The sequence below is a fragment of the Pleurodeles waltl genome, chromosome 7, assembly GCF_031143425.1.
Source record: "Pleurodeles waltl isolate 20211129_DDA chromosome 7, aPleWal1.hap1.20221129, whole genome shotgun sequence".
NCBI classification, from domain to species: domain Eukaryota; kingdom Metazoa; phylum Chordata; class Amphibia; order Caudata; family Salamandridae; genus Pleurodeles; species Pleurodeles waltl.
The window spans coordinates 598,478,256-598,494,623 of record NC_090446.1 but is presented as its reverse complement, the minus strand read 5'-3'; positions in this window follow the sequence as shown (position 1 = coordinate 598,494,623).

Below are 16,368 nucleotides of genomic sequence, written 5' to 3'. Positions count from 1 at the left end.
CATGAACATATTAATAAGGGTTTTTCCTTTCAAATCTACTGTAACGTGAACACTGACAAAGTCTATTCATGTTGAATTCATAATTTTGAATGTTAAATGTGCTTTATTTGCATAAATGAATGTGCCGTTTTAATTCACTTTGCTGAGCCTAAATAAGGCCTGCAAGTCCCTGTTTCGTTACTGTGCAGAAAATGTTTAGTCATTCTTGCTAACTTTTTCTTTCAGACATCATTCTCATGAGAATGTTAGCTTCATAATAGATGTTCTTTTGTTTTACACATAGGCCCTCATTCTGACCTTGGCGGTCTTTTCGCAAGACCGCCGAGTTACCGCCGCGGTAAAGACCGCCGACCGCGGCGGTATGCCGCTGCGCGTATTCCGACCGCTGGGAGCGTTCTGCCAGAAAACCGCCAGCAGCCACACTGGCGGTCGGCGGGAAAGTGGAGACTGGTCAACCTCCACCGCCACGCCAGCAGAACACCGCCCCCAGAATTACGACCCACATTTCTGTGTGGCGGTCTTCTGTTGGCGGTCTTCTGTTGGCGGTCACGTCCCTATGGCTCCCGTCGCCTCCCGGAGGACCAACGCACAAGGTAAGTTGATCGTCTGTGAGGGGAGGGGGTGGGGGGGTGTGTGAGTGCGTGCATGCGGGCGGGGGGTGCTGCTGTGCCTATGGGCAATGTGTGTAGTTCGGCGGGTGCGCATGTTGGCATGTATGTGTGCGGGTATGTGCCCCCGTTGTGTATGTGTGTGTGTAGGGGGTGTGCATATGTGCATGTCGGGGTGGGGGGGGCAGGGGGTTCGTACCACCTCTGGGGGGGTGGAGGGTGTGGGGGGAGGACTCGTGGGGGGTAGTGGGGGGTGGGGGAGACCCCTATCAGTGCCAGGGAAGGAATTCCCTGGCCCCGATAGTGCCTACCGCCATGGTTCGCATGGCGGTTCCCGACCGCCAAAAACCGCGGCGGTAAGCAGGGTCATGATACGGTTGGCGGTCTTGGGTCGACCGCCGGGCCGGAGTGCGCAAACTCCAGCCCGTCGGTCATGACCGCCGTGGCGGTCGGAGTGGGAAAGTGGCGGTCGATCGCGGCGGTGACCGCCGCGGTCAGAATGCCATTTTTTGGACCGCCGGTCTGTTCGCGGTCCGACCGCCGCCTCTCCGCCGACCGCCAAGGTCAGAATGAGGGCCATAGTGAGCCTGGGAACCCACCTTGAGTAGTGAACATTCAGGAACTGTGGAGTAGATGTTGTATTTGCACAGATGAGCCAAGATGGAATGTTCTCTAGCTGTTAGTAATAAGAACTTCTGGCAATGTTGCAGTCCACATAGTATGACCGATTTCCATTGGATGATTACAGCTTCTGCATCATTTGGAGTGATGGATGGACGAATCATGTTGCACTCTGAACTTTGATATACCGTTCCCCTCTTGGATTTAGTAGAATCCCTCTCCAGACCCCTCTGCAGCATTCTTTCCCCGTTTGCTTCTTTGAGCAGATTTTCCCTACTTTTCGCTGCTTGCCGAACCCGTTGGACCCAGAGGTACAGTCATCTCTACCCTTGCCATTTTGAGATGCCTTGCTGAGACTTAGGGCCAGGTGTAGCATTTTCTGATTTTGCGATTCGGAAATTGCGAGTCGGTGCGACTCGCAATTTCCGATTCGCAAAATCGGATGCAGTACGGTGTCTCAGACACCGACGGCGAGTCGCTATGGGGTTGCAAAGACCCACCTCATTAATATTAATGAGGTGGGTCGCATTTTGCGACCCCCATAGCGAGAACCCTGCACTCACAGGGATGGTGGCCTGCTGAAGTCAGCAGACCTCCATGTCTGTGACTGCTTTTTAAATAAAGCAGCTTTTTTATTTATTTTGCAGGCCATTTTCCTTAAAGGAAAACGAGTTGCAAAATAAAGAAAATAACGAAACCATTTGGTTTCGGTTTTTCACATTGGGCAGTGGTCAATTGGACCACTGCCTGCTCTGAAAAACCCTTTTTGGCAACATTCACAAAGGGAAAGGGGTCCCATGGGGACCCCTTCCCTTTTGCGAATGGGTTACCACCAGTGTGACACTGGTGGTAACTGCGAATTGCTTTGCGACCGCATTCGCGGTCACAAAGCAATTTAGCATAGCGATGCGAGTCGCAAATAGGAAGGGAACACCCCTTCCTATTTGCGAGTCGCATTCACAATTTGCGAGTCGGTACTGACTCGCAAATTGTGACTGAGCATCACAAACTGCATTTTGCATGGCGCAAACTGCGATTTTCGCAGTTTGCACCATGCAAAATGTTTGCTACATCTGGCCCTTAGAGATCCAGAGAAGAAGACTCTTGACTGAGCTTCCGAAATACTGATGCCTTCCCTTTTCCTTTTTATCTTTTTGTCAATTCCGTTTAGTGATTTGTTCTCCAAGATTTCTTTTTATAAATTCTATTCGTCCTTTTTGTGCTTTTTGCCTTTTTTCTCACATGTTTAACCTAGCACATGTTACATAGATTTGCTGATTCTTAGGGTTATCCCTTGCCCAGGCTACTAAATTGTAGAATTTTAAACTGCTAAATGATTAGACGGCATTTCTTTCTTCATTTCCAAATGTTCTTATTGTTGTAATGTGTAACATTAGTTGAGTGTCTAGTGTTTTTGATATTAGTGTGAACTTCTTTAGGAGTTTTGGACAGCCTGTCATGATTCTGTACCTTTATAGCCTTATCTTGAGAATTATTTACGTTAATCTGAGCTTTAATTTGTAATAAACACCCTTGGGCGTTATTTCAGACTGGAGTGTTCCTTGTGTAGCCTCATTGGTCATGTTATCATTCTAAGTTGATTTGTTGTAAAATTGATGTCTCTATCTCTACACCCTTATGCATGTTGAAAACATTCATCTGCCCCGTTTAAAGAATAATCCTGTAAAGGAATATGCTACAGCAAATCTGATAGCAGATGCTGGCTTACTCTCATGAGGGGAGAGATGAGATAGAGTTAGATATAGCGTTAGGGAGATAGGATTATTGCCATGTGACCTGCCCACTCCAAAATGATCCCACCCCAAATTCTGTCTCACGGTTTGTTCTGAAGATTGATGAAGTTCTAGCATTGTTCCTGTGAAAAATGGATGTGTGAGTATTAATAGGGTTTGTCCTTGTGTTGCTTTTGGCCAGAGGTTGTGGTAAAGTGTGATGAAGTGAAGTGTTTTGCGAAGTTTCTGCAATTGTATAGTTTTTGTGCCTGTTGCTAAAAAATGTCTATAGTTGTTGTTGTTGACGGGTCCATTAAGTCTCATTCGCTGGGTGTAATTATGAAAACCATAGTCGGAAACAGTAGTTCCATACTGCTTTGAAGTGTTTTGTTACCTTATCCTGTAGTGAGCACACAGTTTGTTGGGATTTTTGTTCGCAATATTTTGCATTAGGTGTTGTTGAAGCGATTGTGTGAGAGACAATTGCAAAGTGAATGAGTTACTGCAAGGAGTGAGTTTGACATTATCATGTGTTGTGCTGGTATAGGTTGGTTGTTGTGAAGCCGGGCTGGCATTGGTGGACAGTGCCACATTGCTATTGGTTTAGAACTGTGAGAAGAGAATTTTGGAATTGAAATTACTTCCTGATTTGAACTAAAAGTTTATTTTGATTTATTGAATTTGATTGACAATTACGTTTTTTAAAGCAGTGAAAAGTGTGTTGAGAGTAGATGAATTTATTCCAGTAAGAAAGGGTACGGAAACCCCACTCAAAGGTTACTCGAGTGTGCAGCTCATTTATTGGCTCTGGGCACCTAGGGTTCTTAATGAACCTACAAGCCCTATATATCCCCACAACCAGAAGAGTCCAGCAGACGTAACAGTATATTGCTTTCGAAAATCTGTCACCGCAGCAAAAAGTTCCAGAGTAAAATGTGGAGAAAAATTGCTATTTTTTTCACCTCATTTTCAATATTTTTTTATTTCAGCTGTTATTTTCTGTCGGAAATCCCTATAAAATCTATACAAATTACCCCTTGATGAATTCAGAATTTTGTCTACTTTTCAGAAATGTTTAGCTTTCTGGGATTCAGCATTGGTTTCACACTAACTGGAAGGAGGCTGAAAGCACAAGATATTGTAAAAATGGGTTATGTCCCAGTAAAATGCCAAAATTGTCTTGAAAAATTTGGTTTTATGATTCAAGTCTGCCTGTTACTGAAAGCTGGGAAGATGGTGATTTTAGTACTGCAAACCCTTTGTTGATGTCATTTTCAGGGAAAAAAACACAAGCCTTCTTTGGCAGCCCTTATTTTCCATTTGTTTGAAAAAAACAAACTTTTCGCTGTATTTTAGCAAATTTCTTGGTCTCCTTCAGGGGAATCCACAAACTCTGTGTGCCTATAGAATCCCTAGGATGTTGGAAAAAAGAGATGCAAATTTGGCGTGGGTAGCTGATGTGGACAAAAAGTTATGAGGGCCTAAGTGTGAACTGCCCCAAATAGCCAATTCAGGGATGAAAGGAATTAAGGCCCTCATTACGACTTCGGCGGAAGCCGGAGGAGCCAATATGCCGTCAGTGCTGGCGGTATGCTTGGCCCCCTATTATGACATTTCCTCTGGCCCAGCGGAAAAGTCACACCAACATTGAAGCCGGCTCGTAAGAGAGCCAGCGGCAATGTTGATGTGCAGCGGGTGCAGCAGCACCTGTCGCACATTTTACTGCCCGTAATTCGGGCAGTGAAATGCGCGTTGGGGCTGTGCCTAGGGGCCCCTGCACTACCCATGCCAAGTGCATGGGCAGTGCAGGGGCCTTCAGGGGCACCCCGAGTCCCCCTTACCACCAGGCTTTCCATGGCGGTGTTTACGGGGATTATAACCGCCTGGCTGAAGCCTGGCAGTATACTGGCCGGACTGGCGGTATGATAGTGGCGAATGCGCCACCGTCATAATACGCTGGCGGAACACCGCAAGCCTGTTGGGGGTGTTACCGCCAGTGTTCCGCCGACTGCCGGGGTCGTAATGAGGGCCTAAATCTCTTCTGAGACCATTAACCCCTACATGGATTTCAGGTCCAACTTCGATGACAAGTCAAAAAAGGATTTACTCCTGATGCAAGGTTTCCTCCGAGATCCTCACCATATTGTGTGTCCAGATTAGAGAAGATACAGAATGTTAATTGTAGTACTCCACAAGAAAGAATACCCTTTAACATCCCAGAAGACATGTCTATTGCGAGTACTCCAAACCAGTTAATTGCAGGTACTTCAAAAGCGGAAGTGTTGCAGAATAACTCAGTGAGTTTGTGAGGTTTTACTGCACAACAGTTAAATGATTGGCTAAATAATTTAAGTCCCCCGTGTGCAGCAGATGTAGCAAATTGAAGTGCAAAAGCAAACAACATTCCTGAGGGAGAATCACCACTGAACGTGTCCAGGTAGAACTTGGAATTAAACAAAATGATATTGGAAACTTTAGAGACACTGCCCAATTAGAGATTTACACAGAGGACGAACTGCGGTTTATGTTGAAAGACATTTCCAAATGTGCAGGACAGGCTTATGAAAGGTTATCTGAAGTGGCCAAGAAATATGATGTGTATTTGGAGAAATCAAAGCCCCTAAACAGAAGTTATAGATAAGAGTTTAGTGACAAGGACATAGCAAACATGAGACCTCCTACAATGATATTGCAAATTAGAGAATTATTCATGTGTATCCAGAATTGGGGAGTGTTGGAGAAGTGGGAAGGTGGATGGGCCAAGAAAAGCGATCAGAAGAAAGCAAAACCAGATGTGGCTCTGGTAGGAACAAATAAAGCTGAGGCTAATGTGAAAATTCTTCCTATGAGAGAAATTTCAGGTGGAGATTATGCTCATGCACCTTGGAGTAGAAGTGATATTTTTTCATTCACGAATGATTACCCAAAATTGAGTGAAACACAAGTGGAACGGTATAAGCAGACGGAAAAGTTTGTGAAACTTTCCAAATGCCTGTGGATGGATTTGAATACTCTTTTGACATTGTAGATCCAAGTGACTTGTAGACTGAGTTATGTTATGTTATGTTATCGGGAATTTATAGAGAATATGTTCACCATAATGTCTCTTGACGCTGAGATAGAGAAAGCAACGACAGTAGCAACATAAGCCACAAGCGTGTCTGAACAGCCAAGTTTTTAAGATATTCCTACAACCCACCTAATTGGCTGATGATTTAATTGTCAGGGTGAAAGGTATTCCAGATGTGGGAGGCCAAAAACTGATCCCTCCAAGCTTCTTACTTTTTGTCTTTTTGGGACAGTTAGTAAGTTCAGCTGAGCTGATCTGAGATGGAGAGTAGGAATATAAGGCTGAATTTTTGAAGATACGAAAGCTGGGCATTTGCTATGAAGGGCATTAAAAACAGTACAGCCTGGTTTAGAAAACGGACCTCTGGGCTACAGGGAGCCAGGGTAGTTTTTTTTAGCAGATGCTTAGTATGGCAATGTCTTGGTTGACAAAAGACCAACCGGGTGTCCTGTTTTTTTTAGCCAATAGCAGCCTGTGGCTCAAGCCAATAAGAAGTCCAAGATAAAGGGTGTTAGCATAGTCATTCCGAGACATCACTAAGGCAATTATCATTTGGATGATAGCACCCATCGTGAAGTATCTCCGGATTTTCCTTATTCTCCAGATTTGGAGAAAACAAGAGGACAAGAAAGCCTCTAGCTGCTGTTTCATGGATAGATCCTCATCAATGGGAATCCCAAGACTTTTCACTACTTTCTTGGGTGTACGGGGGATCCCATTTCAGGGAGCCAAAAAGAAAGATTCCCTTGATGCGGTCAGTGACAATGTGGCGGTAAGTATCACCAACAGGCTGGTGGTACATACCGCCACATTATGACATTGGCGGGTTGGCTGAAGCCAACCTGCCAATATACCACTCTGACCGCCACAGCGGTAACAGCCGCCGGGCTGGAGATATTCATCTCCAGCCCGGCAGCCGCCATAGTGCTGCCTGCGGGAATATGACCCCGCCTACCGCCATGGTTTTTGTGGCATTCGTAACACCATGAAAAGCATGGCGGAAGGCCATAATGACAGGGAATTCGTTCCCTGTCACTGATAGGGGTCTCCCCCCTTCCTCCCCATTGCCCCCCACCCCCACCTCTACAAACCCCACCCCACCGCCCCTACATTCACGCCCCCTTCACACACACACACGCATACACACACCCATTCCCACATGCTTACACGCATGCATACATCCAATCACACACACACTTCCAAACATACACGCAGACACGCATTCACATTTCACAACATACACACACTCACACGTCCATACATGAACACATGCATTCAACACGCAACACACACCCGCATTCACACACACACATACATTCACACCCCCTTACACACACAGACAACACCCCCCACACACCTCCCCTGTCGGACACCCGACTTACCTGGATCCAGGGGGTCTTCTGCAGGGGTCCTCTGGCAGGAGACGGGACTGCGCCCTGCTAGTGCCAGCAGCACCCGCCAGCAGAACACCGCCAGGCCGTATTATTGGTCATAATACGGCTGGCGGTGACCTACTGGCGTGGCGCTGCTGGTGGTAGCAGCGCCACCCTACCGTCATCCGCCGGCATGGCCACATCTGGATTTCTGCCCTTCTTGTAGCGGAAATCCAGATGTGGTCATAATATGGCAGACAGCTGGTAGCCACGGCGATGGTCTTTTGGCAGCCGTCGCCGCAGCAGTAGGGTTTTTTTACCACCAATGTCATAATGAGGGCCATAGTGTTTCGGAAAAAAAGCCTGAGATTCAGTAGTGTTGTCAGTGGTAAAAATCACCTGCATATCGTCAGTGTAGTTGTCTAATTTCACCTTGTGCTTCTGTAAGGAATGTATCAGTGGGTGTATGTAGAGACTGAATGTAGAGACTGAGTGCAAGGTCTTCGCTGGTTGACCTCAAAGTGAACCTCCAAGGGATCCAGTAACAAGTGCACCATCTGAAGAGGTGATGAAAAAGTATTACAGGCTAATTGGCTTTTTAAAAGAAATGTGTCTCCAAAAGATATTGATGGGCTGAGGATAGACATAATGACTCAAGGATCTAAGGAGTTGATGCATTCCCATTATGAGAGATTGTTGCAGGCTTCTAATATTTCAGTGGTACTGAAACTCTAGGAGCTAAAGATATGGGTCATTTTGTGTTCAGTTTTGTGCAAGGATTGAAACTAGACATAAGTGACATGATTCAACAGCATATGATTTGTTGGCAAAACAAGCCGGTTGATGAAATCTTGCGGTACACAAAATATTGTGAAGATAAATTGGAATTGAAGCAGAAAAGGTTGAAAGAAAAGGTGATGATGATGCAATTAAAAGCTGCACAGAAAGCCAGTCAGAGTCTTCAATTGACAGTAAACACTGGTGGTATGCAATGAGTGTAACAGTGGGGAACTAATGTTTTCCAGCAGAGAGGTAGAGGAAGCGGTGTTCCTGTAGACCAGAATGGTGTTGTTGATGTCCAGACTTTGAAAAGAACTAATCCATGTCACACATGCAAAAATATAGGAATTTTGAGAAGAGAGTGTCCTCTTAATCTGAATGTGAATAATAATCAGATGCAAAATGGAGTAATGCAGCCACAAGGAAATAATCAGGTTCAAATACAGAGAGTTCAAAGACCCTGAGTGCAAAATGTAAATGTGCCCCAAGAACAGCAGATGCAGATGCCACAAGCTCCAATGGCTCATCGGCAGGCAAATGTGTTCTGACAAAATTTAAATCAGGTTGAAAATGTAGAAGTCAACCAGTTGGCATCATAGCTTCCTTTAATCCCCCCACCCCCATACATGCACCCACCCCCATACATGCACACACCACGCAACCCAATCACTCACACTGGCATACACGCATTCATACACGCATACTTCCAGACATGCTTACACACAATCACACTGACATGCAGACATGCACTCACTTCACCATTCTTACATGCATTCACTCACATGCATGCAACCACGCAAACAACACAACACACACAGACGTATTCACACACACACTCACACATTCATGCACACAACCAGACACATACAACACCCCAACCCCCTCCCCTGTCGGAAGCCCGACTTACCTTTGTCGAAGAGGTCTTCCGGCAGGGAACGGGTAGGGGCGCTGCTACCGCCAGCACTGCCCCACCAGCAAAGAACTGCCAGGCCGTATCACAGGTCATGATACGGCTGGCGGCGTTCAACTGGTGTGGCAGTGCTGGTGGTAGCAGCGCCAGCTTACCACCGTCCGCCAGTATGATCACTGCTGGGTTTCCACCCTTCTTGTGGTGGAAGTCCTGCAGTGATCTTAATATGTCGGACGGATGGTAGCTGCAGTGACGGTCTGTTGGTGGCCATCACTGCAGTGGTAGGCGGTTTTTACTGCCATTGCTATAATGACAGCCACTGTGTCACCTGAAGTTTGGGATTTTTCAGGAAAGGAGATAAGACTCATTAAGAGAGCTGAACCTGTAAAAATAAGAGTGAAACCAAATGCAGTGTATCTGAAAATTCCCCCATATAACATGACACATGAGACAATTGCAGGCATTGCTCCCCTGATAGACTGTTTAATCGAACAGGGTATCCTGAAAGAGATAATGGGAAGTCCATGTAACTCTCCCTTTTTGGGACTGTGGAAACCCAATGGAAAAAAATGCATAGTCCAGGACCTTAGAAAAATGAGCAAAATATTGGTTCCATGTTGTCTTGTGGTATTGAATCCTGCAGTGTTTTTAATCTAAAATTCCATGTGAAGCATAGTGGTTCACCGTGATTGACCTTTGGCAAGCATTTTTTTCCATACCATTGCATGAGGAGAGGCAGTTTCTCTTCGCATTTTGGTTTAGGAGTCGTGTTTTGGAATGGTGCCGAGTTCCACAAGGGAATACTGAGAGTCCATCGATCTTCAACCAGATCTAGAAAATAATCTGGAATCTATTAAAATGCCCTACCATTCAGTTTTGGCCAAGCACATTGATGACCCACTTGTAGCATCAAACACCCCAGAAGCTTGTAGGAGAGATACCATTGCACTTTTGAATCATTTAGGAGAAAAGGGAAATAAAGTTTCCCCAACTAAATTGCTCTATTGTAAGAAATTAATTCTGTATTTAGGTCACCACATTGAAAAAGGTGTAAGGAAGGTGTCGCAAGAAAGAATCTCAGCAATTCTGAAAATGAATCCGCCTACCACTCATAAATAACTCAGAATGTTCCTGGGAATGGTTGGTCACTGTTATGAGTGGATTGCAAACTTTTCCCTATTTGGCAAAGCCTTTACAGAGGCTGACACACAAGGATGTGTATGATCCGGTACCATTGGATGACAACTGCAAACGTGCCTTCACTGAGCTGAGAGACAATCTCTGTCATGCCCCTTGTTAGCAATGAGGTCTCTGATTGGCAGTCAGTTTGCACTCTGCCCAAGCAGGGACCCTTACTCCAGTCAGGGCAAAAGGGTTACACTCCTCAGACAACCCCTGCTCACCCATTGGTAGCTTCTCATACACAGTTAGGCTTATCTCAGAGGCAATGTGTAAAATATCTCTACCAACACACACAGTAATACAGTGAAAACACTACAAAAGGGACAAAATACCAGTTTAGAACAAAAGCCAATAGTTATCTAAATCAGACAAGACCAAAATGACAAAAATCCAACATACGCAAGCAAAGATATGTATTTTTAACGTTAAAAAGAGTCTTAATCCAAAGAAATCAATGGATGCATTGCTTTTACACAAAGTAACTGGTTTGCGTGAAATATAAAGCCACACGGGCGAGCGTGCATTGTAAAAGTCAACAATGCTTCGATTCCTGACTCGCAAGTGAGGTCGTGTGTCGTTTCATCTCTGGTCGAGTAGGTAATGCGTCGTTTTTCTCTCCCGCAGAAGAGCGATGCATTGATTTCCGGACAAGCGCCCTCGGATACGCACAGGTTCATGGTGACTTTGACGCCCATGAATGGTGAGTGTGAAATTCCAGCTCACGGTGGTGAGGAGCTGCGTTGTGTGGGTGATGCGTGGATTTTAGCAGCTGCACACAGGTGTTGCATCGATTTACCAGTCGCAATGCAGGTGGTGTGTCGATTTTTCAGCCGCAGACCAGGTGCACTGCTCCTGTGCATGAAGTTCAGTCTTGGTTCCACCAGCTTCTTCTTACAAGGGCACCGGGACTGGATTAGGTACCACTTTGCAGGGTAGGAGTCTCAGCAAAAGAGTCCAGGTGAAGGCCGAAGAAGTCTTTGATGGCCCTGAGACTTCAGTACAGTGGACAAACTCAGTCCAAACCCTTGGAGACACTTCATAAGTAGGGAAACACAGTCCAGTCTTTGTCCTCTTTCGGGCAGAAGCAGCAACTGCAGGCCAAGCCAGCAAAGCACACTCACAGGCAAAGGGACAGTACTCCTCCTCCAGCTCTTCAGCTCTTCTCCTTGGTAGGGGTTCCTTTCCATCCAGAAGTAATCTAAAAGTCTGGGGTTTTGGGTCCGCTACTTATACTCCTTTCTGCAGTTTGCCTACTTCACAGGAAAGTCTCAGTTGTTGGCAAGATCCTGCCTTGCCCAGGCCTGCCCCCAGACACACACCAGAGGGTTGGAGACTGCATTGTGTGACGACAGGCACAGCCCTTTCTGGTTTAAGTGTCAGCTCCTCCCTCCCCACTCTAGCCCAGGAGACTCATCAGGATATGCAGGCTACACCCCAGCTCCCTTTGTGTCACTGTCTAGAGGGAATTCACAAACAGCCTAAGTGTCATTCTGACCCAGATGTGGATTCCACAAGCAGGCAGAGGCACAGAATTTTTTTAGCAAGAAAATGCCTACTTTCTAAAAGTGGCATTTTCAGACTGACAATCTAAAAAACAACTTTACCAAAAGGTGCTTTTTTTAAATAGTGAATTGAGAGACCCCATACTCCACATCTCAATCTGCTCCCAAAGGCAAACTGCACTTAAAACATATTTAAAGGCAGTCCCCATGTTAGCGTATGAGAGAGATAGGCCTTGCATAATTGAAAACTGAATTCAGCAGTATTTCACTGTCAGGACATGTAAAACACACCAGTACGTGTCGTACCTTTAACATACACTGCACCCTCCCAATGGGGCTACCTAGGGCCTACCTTAGGTGTTCCCTATGTTTACAAAAAGGGAAGGTTTGGGCCTTGCAAACAGGTATACTTGCCAGGTTGAATTGACAGTTTAAAACTGTACACACAGACACTGCAGTGGCAAGTCTGAGACATGTTTACAGGGCTACTGTAAGTGTACTCTAGTGCACTTTACTAGGGACTTAGTGGTAAATCAAATATGCCAATCATGGAAAAGTCAGTTTACACAGAGAGCACTTGCACTTTAGCACTTGTCAGCAGTGGTAAAGTGCCCAGAGTACCAAAAACCAGCAAAAAAAGTCCAGCATACAGTGGAAACATAGGAACCAGAGGCAAAAAGACAGGGGAGACTACGCCAAGGAGGCAAGGTCTAACACACTTGCTCTGGGAATGCCTGATTACAATAAATATTTTTCTTTGTATTGCTGTTGGAGGGAGGTATACGCTCTCTCAGTTTTGACTCAGTTGCATGGAAATGCGAACAAGCCTGTGGCTTATTTTTTGCCACTCTTGATCCTGTGGCTTCAGCTTTGCCTGTTGTTTAAAGGCAGTTGCACAGTGAGCATCAGCATAGAACACTGCAGAAGCACTGTTATGGTTCATCCCCTGAATGTTTTTGTTCCCCATTTGGTGGAGATATTGTTAACCTGAACCAAGACCCAGCATCTTTAAAGTGCACATTTGACCTGTTATGAACAGGTCATTCTCGCCGCACCCAATGTCAATTTGAATCGTTGCACTGTGTTGAATCCTGGTAATTACCTGCCCCTGTTGAAACTGTGAATAATTGTTCTGATGAGGTTGAACATGACTGTCTTGACGTTACTGAACTGTGCACCAAGCCGATACCTGACATTCAAGATGTTCCCCTAACTGATAATGACTGTCATGTTTGTTGATGTCTCCCGTGTAAGAGACATAGATAGTACTCTGAGAACTGGTTACGAAGTTTGCACAGTCTCAGATGTGATCGAAGCTCCTGGCTTCAAAGAGTCTTTTCTGCACAAGTGACTGAATTAGATGCTCTTACTGGAGCATGCTGACTTTCCAAACAGCTGAAGGTGGCAATTTTCACTGATAGTCAATATTGCTTTGGTGTTGTTTGTGACTTTGGTCAGTTATGGTCCAACAGAGGGATAAAGTTTACACTTTGTTGGATGCATTATAGTTGCCTGATCGAATTGTAGTTTTGAAGTGCGCTGCACACTTCAAGTCCACTGATTATGTAACACTGGGAAATACATATGCGAACAAAGTGGTGAGGTATTGCTCCCTAAGCTGCACTTCTTTTAATGGAGAATGATGTAACAAATCTAATGATGAGACAAGTCGAAATGTCCTGTTAACCACTGTTGATACATGGGAAGACGTTAAAAGATTGCAAGAAGAATGAACATAATCGGAACAGCTGAGTTGGGTTAGAGCAGAATATGTAAAAATAAATGAAGGTGACATTTGGGTTTCAAGTGATGGAAGAGCTGTGTTACCAAATTGTTTCTTACCACCCATGGCTAGACCTTACCATGGACAAGCTGATGAAGGATTGGGATGCAATAATTTGAACTTTAAGGCAGACATAGTTTCATCCCAGATTCATATTGATAGCAGAAGCAATGTGTCATGTGCCAGCAGGTGAATGAAGGGAAATGTACGGTAGTCACACTGAGTCATATAGGTAGATCAGGAGGGCCATTCAATAGAATGCAGTTGGACTTTATTGAGCTATCTGTATGCAATTAATTAAGATATAGCTTGGTTATTGTGTGGGTTTTCTCTTGTTGGGTTGAAGCTTACCTGACCAGGAGGAAAGATAGCCTCACAATAGCAAATCTATTTCTTAGAGAGTTGATTCTGTGGTTTGGATTCCTACTTCTCTAAAGTCAGACCGAGGGACACACTTCAATATTGAGGTCATAAAATGATTATGTGTGGCATTAGAAGTTCAACAAAAAGTATATTGCAATTACAGACCTGAGGCTTCTGGAGTGGTGTAGCAGGTTAAGGGACCTCTTAAGTCCAGATTGGCAATTGTATGTGCATCCACTACTTTGAAATGGCCAGACGCATTGCCTCTTCTATTGAAGAGTATGCATAGTACTCCTGACAGAAAGACTGGTTTGTCACCTCATGAAACCATCATGGGGAGAGCTATGAGATTGCCAGCTGTGCCTGCAACTGCACTTGTAAAAATTACAGATGACTTGGCACTGGGTTATTGCAAAGGATGAGCGGACGTGGTTTGTTGTGTGTCTCATCAGGTTGAAGAAGCCACAGTACAACCGCAGCAGGAGGTCTGCCATGACCTGTGTCCAGGTGACTGGGTCATGGTTAAGAAGCTCATGAAGAAATCCTGCTTGGAACCACTTTAGAAGGGTCCTCAGCAGGTAGTGCTGGTCACTACAACAGCTGTGAAGTGTGCTGATCTCCCTAACTGGGTACATGCTAGGCACACTTGCAAAGTTCCAAGTCCTCTAGATATTACAGCACCTGTCCCTGAAGGATCGGTTACAGTGAATGAGAGGGATCAGGTTAGTCAAGCTGTTGGGGCTGGACAAGTGGCTGGTACAGCACATTTGTGATCTGGGGGCAATCTGAGCAAATCAACTGCAGTGATTGGCACAGAAGGGTTGAGACAAAATTAGTTGGCTCCACAAAGCTCAGAGACTGACAGAAGATCAGATGCTGTAGTAAAAAGAGTTGTAAGCAAACTGTGTCAGTTATACTAGTGCCCCAAAAGATTGCTGAAGGACCTGGGGATTCAAGTCAAATCGACAGTGATGCTGAGAGTCGAGTAACTTGGAGGCCAAAAAGAAGGAGAGTACAGAATTGAAAGTACTCAGCACATGAATGGACATAATTTGCAGCAAAAGAATGGGAAAAGGAATTTATGACCTTTTGCTTTTATGATACAAATCCAGTTCAACATTTTTGATTTGTGATTGTCGTGGAGCTGAACTTTGAAATCTCATTACTGCTTGACGAACAAAGACATTATGGCCCTCATTACGAGTCAGGCGGTCTTAAGACCTCCACACTTGCGTTGGCGGTTTTACTGCAGATGGGCCGGCGGTAAAGACTGCCAAATTACGAGTATGGTGGTTTGGCCTAAGCCAAGCTGCTGAAACGCTGCCTGTACTGCCACTTTAGGGCAGTTTGCTGGGCTGGAGGTGAGCACCTCTGGCCGGCCGGCAGCCATAATACTGCTAGCAGTATTACGAGGAGGCAGACTCCAGCATTTTGATAGTGGTCGCACCGCCACGAAAACGCTGGCGGTCCTGAACCTGCGACAGGAATCTTTATTCCTGTCTCCGGGAGACACACCCCACACATCCACACACCCACACACATGCACCCACACACTTCTACACTCTTACACTCACCCACGCACTCGCTACATACACCCCCATTCCCTCGAGCACTCATTCTCAGACACGCACACAGAAACACTCATTCATGCACGTACACGCACTCAGGCACACCTATGCAAACGCTCTCACACACATGAACCCCCCCCATCCACGCTCACACATGGACACAACCATTCACATTCACTCGCATACACACACGCATACACCACCCCTCCACATACATGCCTGCATACACCATCCCCCTACCCATCCGCATACTTGCACTCATGTGCTCACACACCCCCATCACTCACATTCAATCCATTCACACACGCAGATACAGATACCCTGCCCTTCCCTGTCGGACGATCATTTACCTTCTCCGGTGAGGAGGTCGTCCGGGAGGGGATGGGTCCCGCCGCTTTCACCGCTGGCATCGCACTACTATCAGTACACTGCTGCGCCGTATTACAAGTCATAATACGGTGGGCGGAGTCCTTTTGGCTTGGCAGCGCTGGGGATGGAACTGCTTCTCCACCGCTATACGCCAGGCTGACTGCTGTCAGATTTCCACCTGAAATCTGGTGGAAATCTGACAGCAGTCGTAATAGGGTGGTCTTGAGACTACCAGACTGGCGGTCTTTCCGCACCCGTGGTTTTGGTGGTCTTTTACAAAGACCGCAGAAGTCGTAATGAGGGCCTATATCCTGGAAGTGAATATTAGTGATTACAAGCTGTACCTTTATTAGAGACATCTGAACTTTTATTAGAAGTTTTTTGAACATTTGCCAGCAGAAACATTTAATGAACTTTCTAGAAGATCAAGAAGATTTTTGCAATTAATGTTTGAATTAAGAGAAAAAAAGCTTTTTGCTTTAGTTCACTATTGTGATATTTGCTTC